This window comes from Papio anubis, chromosome 13, assembly GCF_008728515.1.
Source record: "Papio anubis isolate 15944 chromosome 13, Panubis1.0, whole genome shotgun sequence".
Classification (NCBI taxonomy): Eukaryota; Metazoa; Chordata; class Mammalia; order Primates; family Cercopithecidae; genus Papio; species Papio anubis.
Window position 1 is genome coordinate 9,728,265 of NC_044988.1, and position 17,608 is coordinate 9,745,872.

A 17,608-nucleotide genomic window follows, 5' to 3' on the forward strand; every position below is an offset into this window, starting at 1 on the left:
TCTATGCTGTTTCTTTAATCTGTCTGTTCTTTCACCAATGCCACATTATTTTGATTATTGTAACTTTATAGAAAGACTTGAAGTCAATGAGAATCCGTCTTCTTTGTTCTTCTTCAGTATTGTTTCGACTATCACATCTTTTTGCCTTTTCATGTAAACCTTAGAATCAGTTTGCAGATATCCGCAAAGTAGCTTTCTAGGATTGCACTGAATCTATGGATCAAATTGGGATGAACTGACACATAACAAGATTGAGTATTCTTATCCATTCATATAGTTTGTCTTTCCATTTATTTAGATCTCCTTTGATTTATTTCATCAGAGATTTGTAGTTTTTCTCACATACCTTTTTTACTTCTTTTGTTAGCATAATACATATTTCTCCCTCTCTCTCTTTTGGTAATAATATTAATGGTGCTGTATTTTGATTTCAAATTCCAATTGTTCATGGCTGGTATATAGGAAAGGAATTCACTTTCATATATTAAGCTTGTATCCTGCAACCTTGCTATAATCTAGAACTAATTAGTTCTAGATTTGTTTGTTTTGCCAGTTCTTTGGGATTTTCTACATGGACAATCATGTCATCTGTGAACAAAGACAATTTTATTTTCTCCTTCACGATTCATGTACTTTTTATTTCCTTTTTTTTCTTAATGTCTACAGTGTATTTTCAAAGCAATATATAACTACAAATATGATTACAGACAACAAGGTGCATCCTTTAAGCCAAGGTCTATAGTATTTTAATTATAAGTTTTAAATGCATTTTCTAAACACTAGATAAAGTTCTTAAAAACAGGGAATTTCTTTGAATGTATTTCCATAGTCTATCACAGAGTCTGTACATGGTAAGCACTCAATGAATATGTGGTGGGAATGAATGTAAGATGTAATTTTAAAACTTAACATCTATGTCTGGGTTTAAGCAGAAAATAGAATTCACATCAGATGCTTCAAATGAAGAGACTTTAACACAGTGGACTCTCAACCATGACTGCCATTAGAACCAAAATTCCCCTCGTCTGAGAGTGAGACATGGGCTTCTCAGGTCATTTCAATGGCCAGCACTAGTTAAAAATCAGTAATAAAAGGGCTACTTGTAGACATGTAGACAAGATTAAGAAAATCAAAAAGGGATGTTGAGGCACTTGCTTTATAAATGAAGAAACTGAAGCTGAGTGAGGAAAAGTAACTAGCTGAAGGTCATGAAGGTAGTTCATGGCTGAGATGGGCTTCAAGCCTAGGGATGTCTAATTCTATACTACATGCTGCGTTCCCAATGAGTTTTTCTCTGGAACCAAATGTAATGTTTGATCAAGCCCGAAGTAAAAAACACCTTCAAAGTAAACATAAGATGCTCCTTTACTTAAAACCACATCAAATAGATTAAGATCAAAGGTTCCCTTGTGTTCTCAAAAGAATTAGCACCTGAAATAAAACCCATCTAGTTTTTGTGATTAATATAAGACATGTGATGCTCTCTCCTTTTCTCTCCATCTTGCAGATAAAATCACGTCAGGATTTTTCCGGAAAGAGAATGATGAGAAGCCAGAATGATAGATATTATATCTGCTAACGTGTGGTCTGGGAGATAGGACACCTGGCAGGGGAGTGGGTTAGCAGGGCAGAGATGATGTTGACCTCTGATTAGAGCAAATGCCCAGACTTGGATTTCAAAAGCTCTTTCCCTTCCAATGTTGCTGTGCGTAGCATCCTAGCTTTACCTCTGAACTAAGAACTTCATGCAAACATATTTTCAATTGATCTGCCACTTATTGTTGACTCGATTATAAACCACTTAAAGCTTCTGAGACCAGCAGGTACCTAGTTTTGTGTAACACACATTTGTCTTTAAAATGCTTTATATTTTTTATAATTTTCTCCCTCATATTACCTAATTCACAACTCCATTCTATTTTATACACCTTGCATGTCCCTATTCATGCTGAAGCCTCTTCTCACTACAAAATGAAAGATAAAATGAAATGATTCTCAGGAAGGCGCTGAGCTTAAACTGAAGCAAGTTCAGTGGATGCCAGCGGCACCCTGATCCGAAGAAACCTCTCAGGATCTGCGGCGCTTGCGTATCAAAGGAAGGTGTGAGCTCAAAGGTCTGGACCTAGCTTATAGAAATGGGACGCTAGTCATCAAATACTGTAGAAGAAAGCAGAACCGAGAGAGAGAGAGAAAAAAAAAAAGAACTGTAGACGGTCCTCAATGAGGAGTTCTTCAGATAGTAGAATATACAGCTGAAAGAAAGAAAGAAGGAAATCAAGATCAAAGTCAAAATCTTGGTCCAGAGATCTTCAGCCTCGTTCACATTCTTATGATAGAAGACTCAGGCATCAATCAAGCAGTGGATCTCATGGCTCTAGAAGGAAACTAACTTGAAGTCGTTCAAGGGGTCGAGGGAAATCCTACGGAGTTAAGAGGTCTAGGTCAAAAAGCAGAATAAGAAGGCCTTGTCCATGTTCTCACAGTCAGAGCAGTGAAAGGTCCAGCCACAGAAGAATGCATAGCTGTTCTCGGGATAAAGAACGACGTAAAGGCAGAGATAAAGAGAAAAGGGGAAAGATAAGGGAAGGACAAGGATTACATAACATTAAACATTGGGAATCTGGAAACATCAAAGCTGGATTAAAACATCTGCCACCAGCTGAACAGGCCAAAGCCAGACTACAGCTGGTTCTTGAAGCTGCTGCAAAAGCTGATGATGCATTGAAAGCCAAAGAAAGAAATGAGGAAGAAGCAAAGAGAAGAAAGGAGGAAGACCAAGCCACCCTGGTAGAACAAGTGAAAAAAGTAAAAGAAATGGAAGCTGTTGAAAGTGATTCCTTTGTTCAGCAGACATTCAGATCAATTAAGAAGTCAAAAAGTTAGTGGAACCTAGTGAGGCAAAACATGCAACTTCAACATCAGGACCAGCATTAGCAGGTGTTGATCTACCCAGTACTGAAAAACGAAATACAACTGAGCAGCATCCCTACTTCTATCAAGTACCAAGATGACAATTCCCTGGCCTATCCAAATTTATTTATAGAGAAAGCTGGTGCTGAGCGAAAATGATTCAGAGGCTAATTGCTCTCTGACAAGAAAGACTAATGGGCAATCCTGTGGCCTAAGTAATATACATATGGTTGGATTGGATGGCCAGCAGAAACATTCGACATTTAGGTTTTTAAATACCAATATTAACTTTTTGCCCGTAAAAAGAATTCAGCTGATTATATAAAAAGGTAATCTCATTTCATTCTTCTTTCATGTAGGCTTGAATATTTGTTGATTTGATTTAATATGCTTGTTTTTAAGCTGTATGTTTTAAACTGTAATATTATGAAAATTAAAACATAAAATTTAAGAATTTGTGAAAATGTTACAGTTAATAAAGCTAATTATAGATTTTTTAAAAAAGATTATCTGGGTGTGGCACGTGCTCTGCAGTAAACTGCAGTTTCCAGAGTTCCCTATTAATGCCTAATGGACCTAGGTTGTCTATCTGGATGCCAAAGGCATAGGTGTATGTATCTTCTGTCCTGCTTCAGCCAATTCCCTAGTATTGACTGACTTAGGAAAGTCAGCAGATGTGTGTGTTTGGGGTTATGTTGTTTGACTTTATTTTGCCATGCAGAATATATATTTTAAAATGAGTTTGAATACAACTGACAGTGGACTAATATCCAGAATTTACAAGAAATTCAAACAACTCTACAAAAATACCTGTAAAGAATCTCATTAAAAAGTGGAAGAAGGATATGAATAGTCAGTTTTCAAATAAGTCACACAAATTGCCCACGGGCATTTGAAAAAAAAGTTCAACATCACTAATCATCAGACAAATGCAAATTAAAACCACAATGAGATACCATCTAACGCCAGTCAGAATATTAAATATTAAATATTAAAAAGACAAAAAACCCAGATGTTGGCAAGATGTAGAGAAAGAGAACCCTTATACAGTTAGCGCAACTGTAAATTAGTACAACCTCTGTGGAAAACAGAACAGAGATTTCCTAAAGAACTAAAAAAAAAAAAAACTACCATATGATCCAACAATCCCACTACTGGGTATCTACCCAAAAATAAAGAAATAATTATATTAAAAAGATAACATGGCCGGGTGCGGTGGCTCATGCCTGTAATCCCAGCATTTTGGGAGGCCGAGGCAGGTAGATCACAAGGTCAGGAGATTGAGACCATCCTGGCTAACACAGTGAAACCCCATCTCTACTAAAATATACAAAAAAATTAGCCGGGCGTGGTGGTGGGCCCCTGTAGTCCCAGCTACTTGGGAGGCTGAGGCAGGAGAATGGCGTGAACCTGGGAGACAGAGCTTGCAGTGAGCAGACATCGTGCCACTGCTCTCCAGCCTGGGCCACAGAGCAAGACTATGTCTCAAAAAGAAAACAAAAACAAAAAACAAAAAAACCCCCACGAACTCATATGTTTATCACAGCACTATTCACAATAGCAAAGATATGGAATCAACCTAAGATTCCATCAATGGCTGATTGCATAAAGAAAAGGTGGTATTATACACACTTGAATACTACTCAGCCATAAAAAAGAATGAAATCATGTCTTTTGCAGTAACATGGATGGAACTGGGGGTCATTATCCAAAGTGAAACAAGACAAACATAGGAAGACAAATATCACATGTTCTCACTTACAAGTGGGAGCTAAATGAACTGTACACATGGGCATAGAGTGCAGAATAATTGACAATGGAGACTCGGAAGGGTGAGAAGGTGGGGAGGGGAATGACGAGAAGTTACCCAATGGATACAATGTACATTATTTGGGTGATGGATACTTTAAAATTCCTGACTTCACCAGTATGTAATGGATTCATATAACAATATTACACTTGTACCCATAAATTTATATTAAAATGTTTTTAATAAAATAAAAATGAATGTGAATATTTATACTTTTATGACCACAGATTTGTTTTTGCTTTTTCTTGTCATTCTTTATCCTCACTTGTTTCTCTAGATTATTATGATATTTAAACGTTATATTCATAAATAAAATTCATGTGTGACATATTACATGGGAATTTCCAAAATGTACCCAAATTATTTGAAATGAGAAAGTTTAGAACCTGGAAAATATCATGAAATTATATAGGACTAAAAACTACATCAGAGATATTTAAAATGTCTAATTTTGATCAATAATTGGTCTAAATCAAATGGTTTATAATTATAAAAGGAATGAATTTCACATTAAAGTAATCTCCCTGCTGAAAATAAGAAAAACTGATTTTCCACCAATGATTTTTTTCAGTATCACTTATTGGTGAATAAATCAAATTCAATATCTGCCTTCCCTACCTCAAATGATTTATTAAGAACAGATATCTAGGTCTTGCTCTACTTTCTATTATGAATTTGAGTTTAAATTGAGTAGAATTCAGAATACAACTTAGCAGACAAAAGAAAACTGATGTAAAAGGACTGAAGAGCTGTGTGGGGATGGAAGGAAGGAAGGAAGGAGGGAGGGAGGGAGGAAGGAAAGAAGGAAGGAAAGGGGGGAGGGAGGGAGGGAGGGAGGGAAGAAAGAGGAAATACATAGTTGGAACAGTTAGAACCAAACCCTCAGAACTTTGGTATGTCAAGAGTGTCTAGGCAGTCTTCTTCCATCCAGGCCCTATCATTGCAGAAAGATCTTTCTTGAGCACTGTCAGAGAAGTCTGCAGGGAAGTCACCCACCCTCCCTCCCTCCCTCCCTTCCTTCCTTCATTTTTGAGACAGAGTCTTACTCTGTTACCCAGGCTGGAGTGCAGTGGGGCGATCTCTGCTCACTGCAACCTCTGCCCCCCAGGTTCAAGCAATTCTCCTGCCTCAACCTCCTGAGTAGGTGGAATTATAGGCACCCACCACCACACCCAGCTAATTTTTGTATTTTAGTAGAGACGGGGTTTCACCATGTTGGCCAGGCTGGTCTTGAACTCCTGACCTCAAGTGATCCTCCCGCCTCAGCCTCCCAAAATGCTGGGATTACAAGCATAAGTCACCGTGCCTGGACCTTTCTTCATTACTAATTCTTGTCAGTACCTCCCATCTGCTAAGCTTGGGAGCGTTTCCTAATGTGTAACATATCCTTACTCTTTCAATTCAGGTTGGTTATCACATTGGGCAAATGAAAATGCTCTCCTGGATTAGATGTCTAATTCATAGTGCCCCACCCCTCTCATCTTCTCAGCACACGTCTCCAGCAGCGATCCCCAGGCAGGCACGACCCAGCTGTACACTGTACTTGGCCTCCACTGCAGGGTGTAGACCCGCCTCCTGCTCTAAGGCTTGAGGACAATGCTCTGGCACCGATGGAACGTGAGGGTGTTACCATCTTACAGGTCATTGGGAAACAAGAGCTGATGGAAACACCAGGGTTCCACAGATAGAGGTACTAGCTGCCCGCAACAATGAGTCATTTGAGAATTCACTCTGTATTACCTTCCCATCCTTTCCTGTTGCAGTCCTCCATTTCTGTTCTCTGGAATTACCTGCACTCCTTTGGCTCAGCTCTTGTTTTTGTGAGGAACCCAACGCAATATACTCAGTATCAGCACATATTCTTTTTCTCAGCTCTTGAAGGCTAGTTATTTAATGTTGTTTGATTTGCGATAAATTAACTCACCTTTTCACCCCAGAGAGAAAGCGCGTCCTAATAAAACGCTTACTTAGTGTCCAATAGTCTCTGCCATTTTAAGGGATCTCATAGTATTTCATATTCTCTCTCTCTATATATATGTGTGTGTATATTTGAGAAATTAAAAATTATAGAGAGATACAGAGAATAAAGATACAGAGAATAATGTCATAAACACTTCTGTACTTATTACACAAAAAAACAAATCTAGACATTTTATTTCGGACACATTTATAAAAGAACATAAAAACACTGGAGAGAACGTTGAAATCTCTATTTTTAATTTTCTAAGCTTAATTTCCCTACATCAATCCCCAGAAGCTGCCACTACTCTGAATTTGATATATTTTTAACCTTATTTTGTTTGCAAAATATTATTTTGCATGGTTTAGTATTTACACCATTATTTCAATTAAAAATTTACTTTAAAATTTACATAAATGGTATCACACCTTATGTTTCATTTTGAAACACTTTTATCCGTTTTATTTTTGTAAAGTGTATGCATGTTGATACATATGTTTCTAGATCATTTCTCTTATTTACTATAATATTCTACTATATGACTATAATTTATTCCTCTGTTTCTTCTTTGAGACATTTTTGGATGTCCCTGGGGTTTTTCCCTCTTACGAATAGTACTGCTGCTATGAACACATTTTTGTGCACATCTTTTGGTATATATGTGCAAGTTTTTTTTCTAGTGTTTTCTTGGTCACAAGGAAAGGACATTTCTAACTCTTCCATATGTTGCCAAACTACTCTTTCGAGTGGTTCTTCCACTAGCAAAATGAGAATTTCTGCTTTTTCATATTTCAGTCATCATTTGATATACTAAATTCCTTTAAAATACTTTGCTAGTCTTATGAGTTTGAATGGATCTCCTTTTGTTTCATTTTGTATTTCTCCAATTATTAGTGAAGTTTAGTGTCTATTCAATTATTGAGCCATGAGTTTTCTTAAGATTAAAATGCCTGTCTGTTGGACTGCTTTTGTCCAACTGATGTGTAAGAATTCTTCAGATCTTTTTTTTTTTTTTTTTTTTTTTTTTTTGAGACGGAGTCTCGCTCTGCCGCCCAGGCTGGAGTGCAGTGGCCGGATCTCAGCTCACTGCAAGCTCCGCCTCCCGGGTTCACGCCATTCTCCTGCCTCAGCCTCCCGAGTAGCTGGGACTACAGGCGCCCGCCACCTCGCCCGGCTAGTTTTTTTGTATATTTTAGTAGAGACGGGGTTTCACCGTGTTAGCCAGGATGGTCTCGATCTCCTGACCTCGTGATCCGCCCGTCTCGGCCTCCCAAAGTGCTGGGATAGATCTTTTTATACCAAGCTTTTGCTTATTGTGTTGATGTTGCAAATCTATTTCCTGGTACTGTGTCCCAAGTTGGTTCCTTTCGGTGGGTTCGTGATCTCACTGACTTCAAGTATGAAGCTGCGGACCTTCGTGGTGAGTGTTACAATTCTTAAAGGTGGCACTGACCCAAAGAGTGAGCAGCAGCAAAATTTATTGTGAAGAACGAAAGAACAAACAGTCTACAGCATGGAAGCCGGTTGCAGCTGCCAGCTGGGGGCGCCAGCTTTTATTCCTTTATTTGTCTCCACCCATGTCCTGCTGATTGGTCCATTTTACAGGGTGCTGATTGGTCCATTTTACAAACCTCTAGCTGGGTACAGAGCACTGATTGGTGCGTTTTACAAACCTCTAGCTAACTGTGGAAAAGTCCTCTAAGTCCCCACTCGACCTAGGAAGTCCAGCTGGCTTCACCTCTCAATATGTCTCCTATATTTGGTTTGTCTAGAGTGTCTTCTGTAGTACTCAATTTTTAAAGTTTGATTAAGTCAAATATATCAATTTTAATTTATCAGCTAATTAATTTTCATGTAGTCAGACTTTTCTCATGAGTTAATCAGTCATTTTAAAGAATCATCTTTCAGTTTGGTTTGTCTGCTTGGTTTGTTGGTTTATCTTTCTCTGATTTCTGTTCTTATGTTTACTAATCCTTTCCTCCCCTTATTTCAGCAGACTCTGTTTTTATTTTCTGGCTTTAACTACTACCTTCATCTTAGTCTTTCAACAAATTCATTTTAATTCACTTTGTCTGCATTTTTGATATTTTGAAGTATACAGTACTTTTAGTGACAACGGTTCTAGAGATATTCCTTCTTAAACCATGGTACACTTAAAATTTTTAAGTTTAAACAAAATAATTTATATACATACTAGAAAAGGAAAACAGAAGTTATCTCCCATTTCTCCTGTCCCTCTGTTCCCTCCCCAGATGAGGGCAACAAGATTATTAGAGCACCAACCCAGGTTACTTAAACTTTATGTTATGTAAGATGAGATAAATGGGTGTTTATTTGAAATGATATATTACTATATATTATTTACTTTTCTGTTACATAAATGCTATCATTTAAACAAAATGAAATGATGAATTTATTATTTAACCAAAAACAATAGCTAGTTGACAGTGGCAATTAGTAGTAGGGCTGATTAAACAAAAAAATATGTGTGAGGGAAATATAACAATATTTTCATAATTTTTTATTCTCTGACATATCAACTTATTTTAACTCTTTATTAAATTTAATAAATTTTGTAGGTCATGTAATTGTGTATTCTCAAGATACATGTGAATGTTTTAACAAGGAGAAAGTACAATAGGACTAACCAAAGAGAGATTACCTATATTTAGTTGAAAACAACAATGATAACTTTTTTCTGTACCATGAGACAGTGGGATATTTTTACTCTTTCTGTTTCATTTTTCTTAATACTTCCCTGAACTGCTGCACACTTAAGTCACATCAGTCACCTCACTCACTCATCACTCAATGCCCCATTGCAGGGAACCCCAACTTGTGGGTGCCAACATCAGTGGGCAGTGGCCATGGTTGCAGGGGATCTATGCTGTACTCGGCCCCTATTTTTTAGGATGCCCTATGGGTTTTGTACTTTTCTCTCAACTTTCCTCACCCATCATGAAAAATTGAGATGTCTTATGTCCTAGGACTGAGGATTTTTCCAGAGTGTGGGACTGACAGTCCTGATGAGCCTGGACACCTGGCCACCCCAGCAAAGTCGTAATTTTAGCTCTTAGCTGGTTCTCTTGGTCTTAGTCTCCATATTGCTAAATAACACACTTACATTGCTATTTCTTGATTATTCTATCTCAGATATCATTTACTGTGGTTTAGTATGAAAATGAGGATTTGACTCTTTCTAAATCCTTTTTTCCTATCTCCAGTGTATTTCTTTTTGTTGCTTTCCACATTCACTTTTTTTTGGAGAAAACCATGCAGTGGCTTCCCAAGAAGTGTCGCATGCGAGGGGAGGCTTTTAAAAAATAAAGTATCTGTGCATCGCTCCCCATCCCATCGTTTCCCATCTGGAAAAACACACAGAATTGTGTTTTGTTTTGTTTTTTAATACTCTAAAACAATGACTTTACAAAGGAAAAGAGTCTTATCCCAAAAACACACTCTTTTCACTTATCCCCAAAGGAGACTAATCATAAAAAGTTTTCAAAAGTGAATCAAGATGTCAACACCTTCATTTTTAAGGACTCGAAGGTACCTATGCTGCCAAAATGCCTGCACCATCCTCTCACTCCATTTCCCATTTCCACATTCACAGGGCAAGATCTTTTCAAGGCAACTCTTACTAAAATGTGTTGGCTATTTCCTTATAGAGCATCAAGATAAGAAAGGCTGATGTTATTAACCCTGCCCCTGCTTTGATGTGGTTATGGGAAATTGAGCAGCTTGGCTTTCCTGGTCACTGACACTAACCTTTCACACCAGGATTTCCTGCAGTTTAAGGGTGAGAGACTGACTAGGGGAATGCTGATGTCTTGCAGCAATAGCAATAGATTTTCTATTTCTTTATGATGCAGACTTGGTAGACTGCATGTTACAGCAAGCATCACTTGCTTTTCACACGTGGTTCCTACAGACTCCTCAATTTTGTCCAAAATTTAATGCTCACCTTTCTTTACAGTGCCATCTGCTGCTGCCTCTGACTACTGCATTTTTCCCGTTTGCTTAGTCCACACCCAGTGTGGTAAAAGATGGGAAAGAGAAAGCCATCCTCTCATTAAAGTAAATATTGGTTCGGCATATACTAAGCATCAGGCACTTTTTTTTCACAGACACTACAGAAATATATTGACACAGGCAAAATGTTGTATTTTCTGTACCCTAAAGTCTCACTTAATAATAGGTACATCAGGCTGGGTGCAGTGGTTCATGCCTATAATCCCAACACTTTGGGAGGCTGAGGTGGGTGGATCACCTGAGGTCGGGGGTTCAAGACCAGCCTGGACAACATGGCTAAACCCTGTCTCTATTAAAAATACAAAAATTAGCCGGGCATGGTGACTCATTCCTGTAATCCCAGCTACTCGGGAGGCTGAGGCAGGAGAATCACTTGAACCCGGGAGGCGAAGGTTGCAGTGAGCCAAGATAGCGCCATTGCACTCCAGCCAGAGACAGAGTGAAACTCCATCTCAAAAATAAATAAATAAATAAATAAATAAATAAATAAAACAATAGGTGCAATAAGTAACATCAGGGGATGATATCAAAGAAAAATTGAACAGAATAAAATGCCAAGAGACTTGTGGAGTGCTGTTTTATACAGGGTGGTCATGAAAGACCTTTCTGCTAGCTATTTCTGAATGTAGTGTAGGCATTGAGCCATGTAGATATTTGGGAGAAAATTTTCAGGCCTAGGATCAGCAAATGCGGAGATCTAGGAGAAGGATCATTCAGCAGAGGGAACAGCAAATACAAAGGTCCTGAAGCAGAAGCACCTGGGGCATCTTCCAGGCTGTGGGAGGAGGTGGTGCTCGAGAGAAGAGCGAGGGAGTGAGGCGCTGGTGATGAGGGCTGAAGTGGAAGCCATGACCAGGTCATGGAACACTATATTGGCCACAGTGGGGACCCCAAATTTTTCTAAGTGTGATGGGAAGCTACTGGGCAGTTTTGAGCAGAAGAGTATCATCATCACATTCAGATTTTGAAAGAATTGCACTGTCTGTTATGCAAATAGCCAAGAGCAGAAAAATAGACAGTGATGCCATCCTGAGGGCTAGCAATGGAGGCAAAGGGAAGAGATTCTGGGTTTTGGATATATGTGAAGAGAATGCTGAAAGGATTTGCGAGCAGGTTAAATATTGGGTGTGAAACAAACACAGATGTTAACGATGATGCAGAGTTTTGGCCTGAGCAGTAGTGTGAATGGCGGTGCCATTTTCTGAGACTGAGAATCCTGGTGGAAAGCAGGTTTGGGGACAAGAACAAGAGTCTGGTGTTGGATGTCGATTTACTTTTGCATTTCGAACCAACATTGCATTCTAGGAATAAATCCCACTTGGTCATGATGTGTAAACCTTTTAATGTACTGTTGAATTCAGTTTGCTGGTATTTTGTTGATGATTTTTGCATCGATATTCATTAAAGATACTGGTCTGCAGTTTTCTTGTAGTACCTTTGGCTTTGGTATAAGGGTAGTGCTACACTCATAAAATGAGTGTGGGAGTGTTCCCTGCCTCCTCTTTAATTTTTTGAAAGAGTTTTAGGAGGATTAGTATTAATTATTCCTTAAATATTTGGTAGAATTCTCCAGTGAAGTCATCTGGTCCTGGGCTTTTCTTTGTTGGGAGGTTTTTGATTATTGATTCAATCTCCTTACTAGTTTTAGCTCTCTTTAGATTTTCTATTTCTTTATGATGCAGACTTGGTAGACTGTGTGTTTGTAAGCTACCAAGATTACCCAATGTGTTGGTTTATAGTTATTCATAGTAGCCTCTCATAATTGCTTTTATTTCTGTGGCATTAGTGGTAATGTCTCCTCTTTCATGTCTGATTTTAATTATTTAAGCCTTTTCTCTTTTTTTCTTAGTCTAAGGATTTGTCAATTTTGATGATCTTTTCAAAAACCCAATTGTAATTTTATTGATTTTTTTTATTTTCTCTTCTATATATTATTTATATATTGCTTATTTATCTCATTTTATTTTTTATTGAGGTGGAATTTGGCTCTTGTTGCCCAGGCTGGAGTGCAATGGCACAACCTCGGCTCACTGCAATCTCCGCCTCCCGGGATCAAGCGATTCTCCCACCTCAGCTTCCCGAGTAGCTGGGATTACAGGTACCTGCCGCCACACTCAGCTAATTTTTATATTTTTAGTAGAGTCAAGGTTTTGCCATGTTGGCCAGGCTGGTCTCAAACCCCTGAGCTCAGGTGACCCATCCACTTCGGCCTCCCAAAGTGCTGGGATTACAGGTGTGAGCCACTGCATCCAGCCTGTTTATTTATTTTACAGATAGGCTCTTGCTATGTTGCCCAGGCTGGCCTTAACTCTGGGGCTCAAGCAATCCTCCCACCTCAGCCTTCCAAGTAGCTGAGACCACAGCTGTGTGCCATCATGCCCACTTCTATTTTCTTTTCTTGTCTTTCTTTTTTTTTTTTTTGAGACGGAGTTTTGCTCTTGTTGCCCAGGCTGGAGCACAATGGTGCGCTCTCAGCTCACTGCAACCTCCCCCTCCTGGGTTCAAGCAATTCTCCTGCCTCAGCCTCCTGAGTAGCTGGGATTATAGGCTCCCGCCACCACACCTAGCTAATTTTTGTATTTATAGTAGAGACGGGGTTTCACGTTGGCCAGGCTGGTCTCAAACTCCTGGCCCCAGGTGATCCATCCACCTTGGCCTCCCAAAGTGTCTATTCTCTATTTTATTTATTTCTGGTCTAAACTTAATTATTTCCTTCCTTTTGCTAACCTTGGGTTTAGTTGGGTTTTTTTTTTCCTAGTTCTTTGAGGAAGAAAATGATCCTTATGATTTTCCTCAGATCTTTTTGCTGCACTCACACATGTAGAAACCTTGTCTTTAATCTGCCATGGGATTAGCGAAAAACAAAACAAAACAAAACAAAACAAAACACCTTGTGATCTGGAAGAAAGCAACAGTGTTCTAGCTAAAATTCTCAAAGAACTATAAGAATTTAAAATCCACACAGTTTTGAAGCCTCACTACACTCTCATTCTTAACCTTTGTGTACTATCTTAAAATTCAGTTTCTTTTTGGGCCATAGAAGAACAGAGTTTTCATTGTGAAATTTTACACCACAGTTTACTGGTTCCATATATGCCCTGGCATACAACGGCCCCAGTCCCCTCTCAGATCTCCTTCTATGAGACACTCCTGAGCCTGAAGTCAGATGTCCCCACCAGGATACAAAGACAGCAGTGCATACTAATTGATAGGACAGTTGTGTGATTTAGTTATAAGAAGCCAACCAATTTCTCAGATGGCCAGTTGAATTTTTAAAATGTATTTGCTGGAATGAATGGTTGTCTCTTCATATAAATTTTAGAAATGTATTATGGTGACTTTATCTCTTCTGAAGGAAATAAAATGTTTTTGTCATTGGTAGTAAGAGTTGTGTGACTTACAATGTCTCTGGTTTAAATTCCTTACCAGAAAGAGCCAAGTCAAACTTTCAGCTCAGTTAAGTAATTATGTTTCCTTTTACTGTTGGCACATTTGCTTTATCCTTTTGCTTTGCTTTTGATTTTATATTTTCAAAATTTACTACCCTATATGGTGTATGTTTTTATGTAAACCATTTGCATATTTTTAAGAGCCTTTGTGAAAAAAATCTTCAGTTTTCTTCAGAGAAAAGGAATAAATGAATTGGATAAATAAACTGTACACCTTGAGATTTTGACATAAAAAATATCTACTCTTGGCTGGGCACGGTGGCTCATGCCCGTAATCCTAGCACTTTGGGAGGCTGATGCGGGTGGATTACCTGAAGTCAGGAGTTCAAGACCAGCCTGGCTAACATGGTGAAACCCCGTCTTTACTAAAAATACAAAAGTTAGCCAGGCGTAGTGGTGCGTGCCTGTAATTCCAGCTACTTGGGAGGCTGAGGCAGGAGAATCGCTTGAACCCTGGAGGCAGAGGTTGCAGTGAGCCGAGACCATGCCATTGCACTCCAGCCTGGGTGACAGACTCTGTCCAAAAAAAAAAAAAACCAAAAAAAACCCATCTACTCTTCCACATAAAACATCTCCCTGGGTTATAGATCACTACAAAGATGACTGCAGATCTCTCTTATTGTATATTTGTATGGAGAATACTGAAAAAAGCATCCTTCTCATCAGCTTCCATTGGGAACCATGTTACAAACTACTGCAGTTTCAGGCCAGGCATGGTGGTTCACGCCTGTAATCCCAGCACTTTGGGAGGCCGAGGCAGGTACATCATGAGGTCAGGAAATCAAGACCATCCTGGCTAACACGGTGAAACCCCAACTCTACTAAAAATACAAAAAATTAGCCGGGCGTGGAGCGGGCGCCTGTAGTCCCAGCTACTTGGGAGGCTGAGGCAGGAGAATGGCGTGAACCCAGGGAGCGAAGCTTGCAGTGAGCCGAGATCGCGCCACTGCACTCCAGCCTGGGCGACACAGCAAGACTCTGTCTAAAAAAAAAAAAACAAAACTACTGTGATTTCTGTGTGTGCATGTGTGCGTTTCTGTAAAATTCCTCTACATCAGTTTTTTCCATACTATGCACTGAAAAACACCAGTGTCAGAAACAACCCAAATATCTACCTACCCAAATATCTACTAAAATGGATAAACTGACTATAGTATGTTGATACAATAAAATACCACTGAGCAATAAAAATTCTCAACTACCGATACGTACAACAGCACTGATAAATCTCAAAAACTGTGTATTATGAGGCCAGGTGTGGTGGCTCACGCCTGTAATCTTAACACTTTGGGAAGCTGAGGTAAGAGGATTACTTGAGCCTAGGAGTTCAAGACCAGCCTGGGCAACAAAGTGAGACCCTGTTTCTATAAAAAAAAATTTTTAAAAATTGGGCTGGGCGCAGTGGCTCATGCCTGTAATCCCAGCAATTTGGGAGGCTGAGGCGGGCAGATCACCTGAGGTCAGGAGTTCAAGACCACCCTGGCCAACATGGTAAAACCCCATCTCTGCTAAAAATACAAAAATTAGCAGGGTGTGGTAGTGCGTGCCTGTTACTCCAGCTACTTCAGAGGCTGAGGCAGGAGAATCACTTGAACCTGGGAGACAGAGGTTGCAGTGAGCCGAGATTATGCCATTGTACTCCAGCCTGGGCAAGAGAGAGAGACTCCATGCACGTGGAAATATGAGGAAAGAGGAGGGAGATGGAAGATGGAAGGATGCATGCAGCTGTCAGTGCTGTGCTGTCTGTGGAACTGCCTGCCCCAACCAGCATCTGAGTGTATCCAGGATGCAGATTATCTGAGCAGCACCATGGTGCTTTACGTACTTTATATTTTTATAGGTATTTTATGAACCACTTTGGAAAGCTTTCATGAAGCTCAGGTTTAAGCTGATGACCTAAAATTACATGAAGTTCCTAAAATTATATGAAGAAAATCTATCCTGTTATGAGGCTGGCCAGAAGGATAACCGGAATCTCCAGCTATGTCATCAGCTTCCCAGATAAGCCATGGTCAGGGGCCCTTCCTCTAAGCTTCCTGGGACTGAATGGATAGGTGAGGCTTCTGGGCAGCAGTCGCTCATCTTTCTGTCCCACTTCAGCTGCAGTGAGAAGAGGTTAAGGGAACACTGCATATTGGAACCTCACTTAGTTTTCTTTGTCATGCACTGTGCTTTTTACAAATAATTGCCAACATGTAAAAATTGAGAATCTATTACAAATGGATTCTGGCTTTTCCAAAAAAATCACTGAGTTTGGATTCATGCTGTCTCGGATAACAGACATCAATTTCTTCTTCTTCTTTTTTTTTTTTTTTTTTGAGATGGAGCTGTACTCTGTTGCCCAGGCTGGAATGCAATGGCACAATCTCGGCTCACTGCAACCTCTGCCTCCTGGGTTCAAGTGATTCTCTTGCCTCAGCCTCCTGAGTAGCTGGGATTACGGGCATGTGCCACTCAGCCCAGCTAATTTTTGTATTTTTAATAGAGACAGGGTTTCGCTATGTTGGCCAGGCTGGTCTCGAACTCCTGACCTCAGGTGATCTGCCTGCCTCAGCCTCCCAAGGTGCTGGGATTACAGGTGTGAACCACTGCGCCCAGCTCAGAAATCAGCTTCTAAAAAGTCATCTGGTAAGTCGATGGAGATTGCATACTTAGATCAAAGAGTTTAATTGCTGACACCACTTCAGCTATAAGCATTAGCAGAAAGTAAAAAATGTAGACTTTTGCAGGGGTTCAGAGTATGGGGGTTCATAGTATGATGCTCCAAAACATGCCACTGTAGCATAGGATTTATTTTGCACTAAAAGCAGTTGAGAAAAAGCAGACACAGGATGAGCCCTTTGCCCTCCCGCCCTCTGTCTGAAAAGTAAAATACAAATTCCCCTTGAAAAGGTGCCCCTCCCCGTTCCTGTGTTAAGAAGGCAATAACAGCCTTATCACTGGAGATGAGATGGCACCCAGAAAGAGCCTAGACAAACAAACCCCGCTAACTAGCACTTATTGTCCATTAGCTTTCCTGTAGATTTGCCTGCTCATGATTGGCCACCCCTAGAAACTCAAAGGCTTTTTTCCTTTGTCTTATGACCTCTCTGCAAATGTATTGTTCTTTGTGAAGATGCCACATAAACCCACGATGGAACCACTCCTTCGAGTTACTCATCTCTGAGTGCTCCCATGTGAATACAAGGTGCATATGTTAATAAGCAAACTTCGTTTTCCTCTTGCTAATCTGTCTTTTATCAGTCTAATTTACAGGACCCCATTCAATGAACCTAAGATGAGCAGAGGAAAAAGAGTAGTTTTCCCTTCCCTATAGTTTCTTATGAAATATTCTTTTGTTGAGCAACTGACTTGAATATTTTGATACTTCCGGATTAAAAGTATTCCTTATGTGCAAAGAAATACAAATGGTTATTGTTAGGGGAGGTATTAAATGCATTGATTGAA

The 17,608-nt window shown here is 39.6% G+C and overlaps 1 pseudogene across 1 annotated transcript; it reads left to right on the top strand.

Moving 5' to 3' along the window:
* The first annotated feature begins 579 nt into the window (after positions 1 to 579).
* Positions 580 to 4,032, top strand: LOC110741460 (annotated as a pseudogene). The gene has a single exon (XR_002517687.2). The product of XR_002517687.2 is annotated as a serine/Arginine-related protein 53 pseudogene (transcript).
* The last annotated feature ends 13,576 nt before the right edge of the window (positions 4,033 to 17,608 follow it).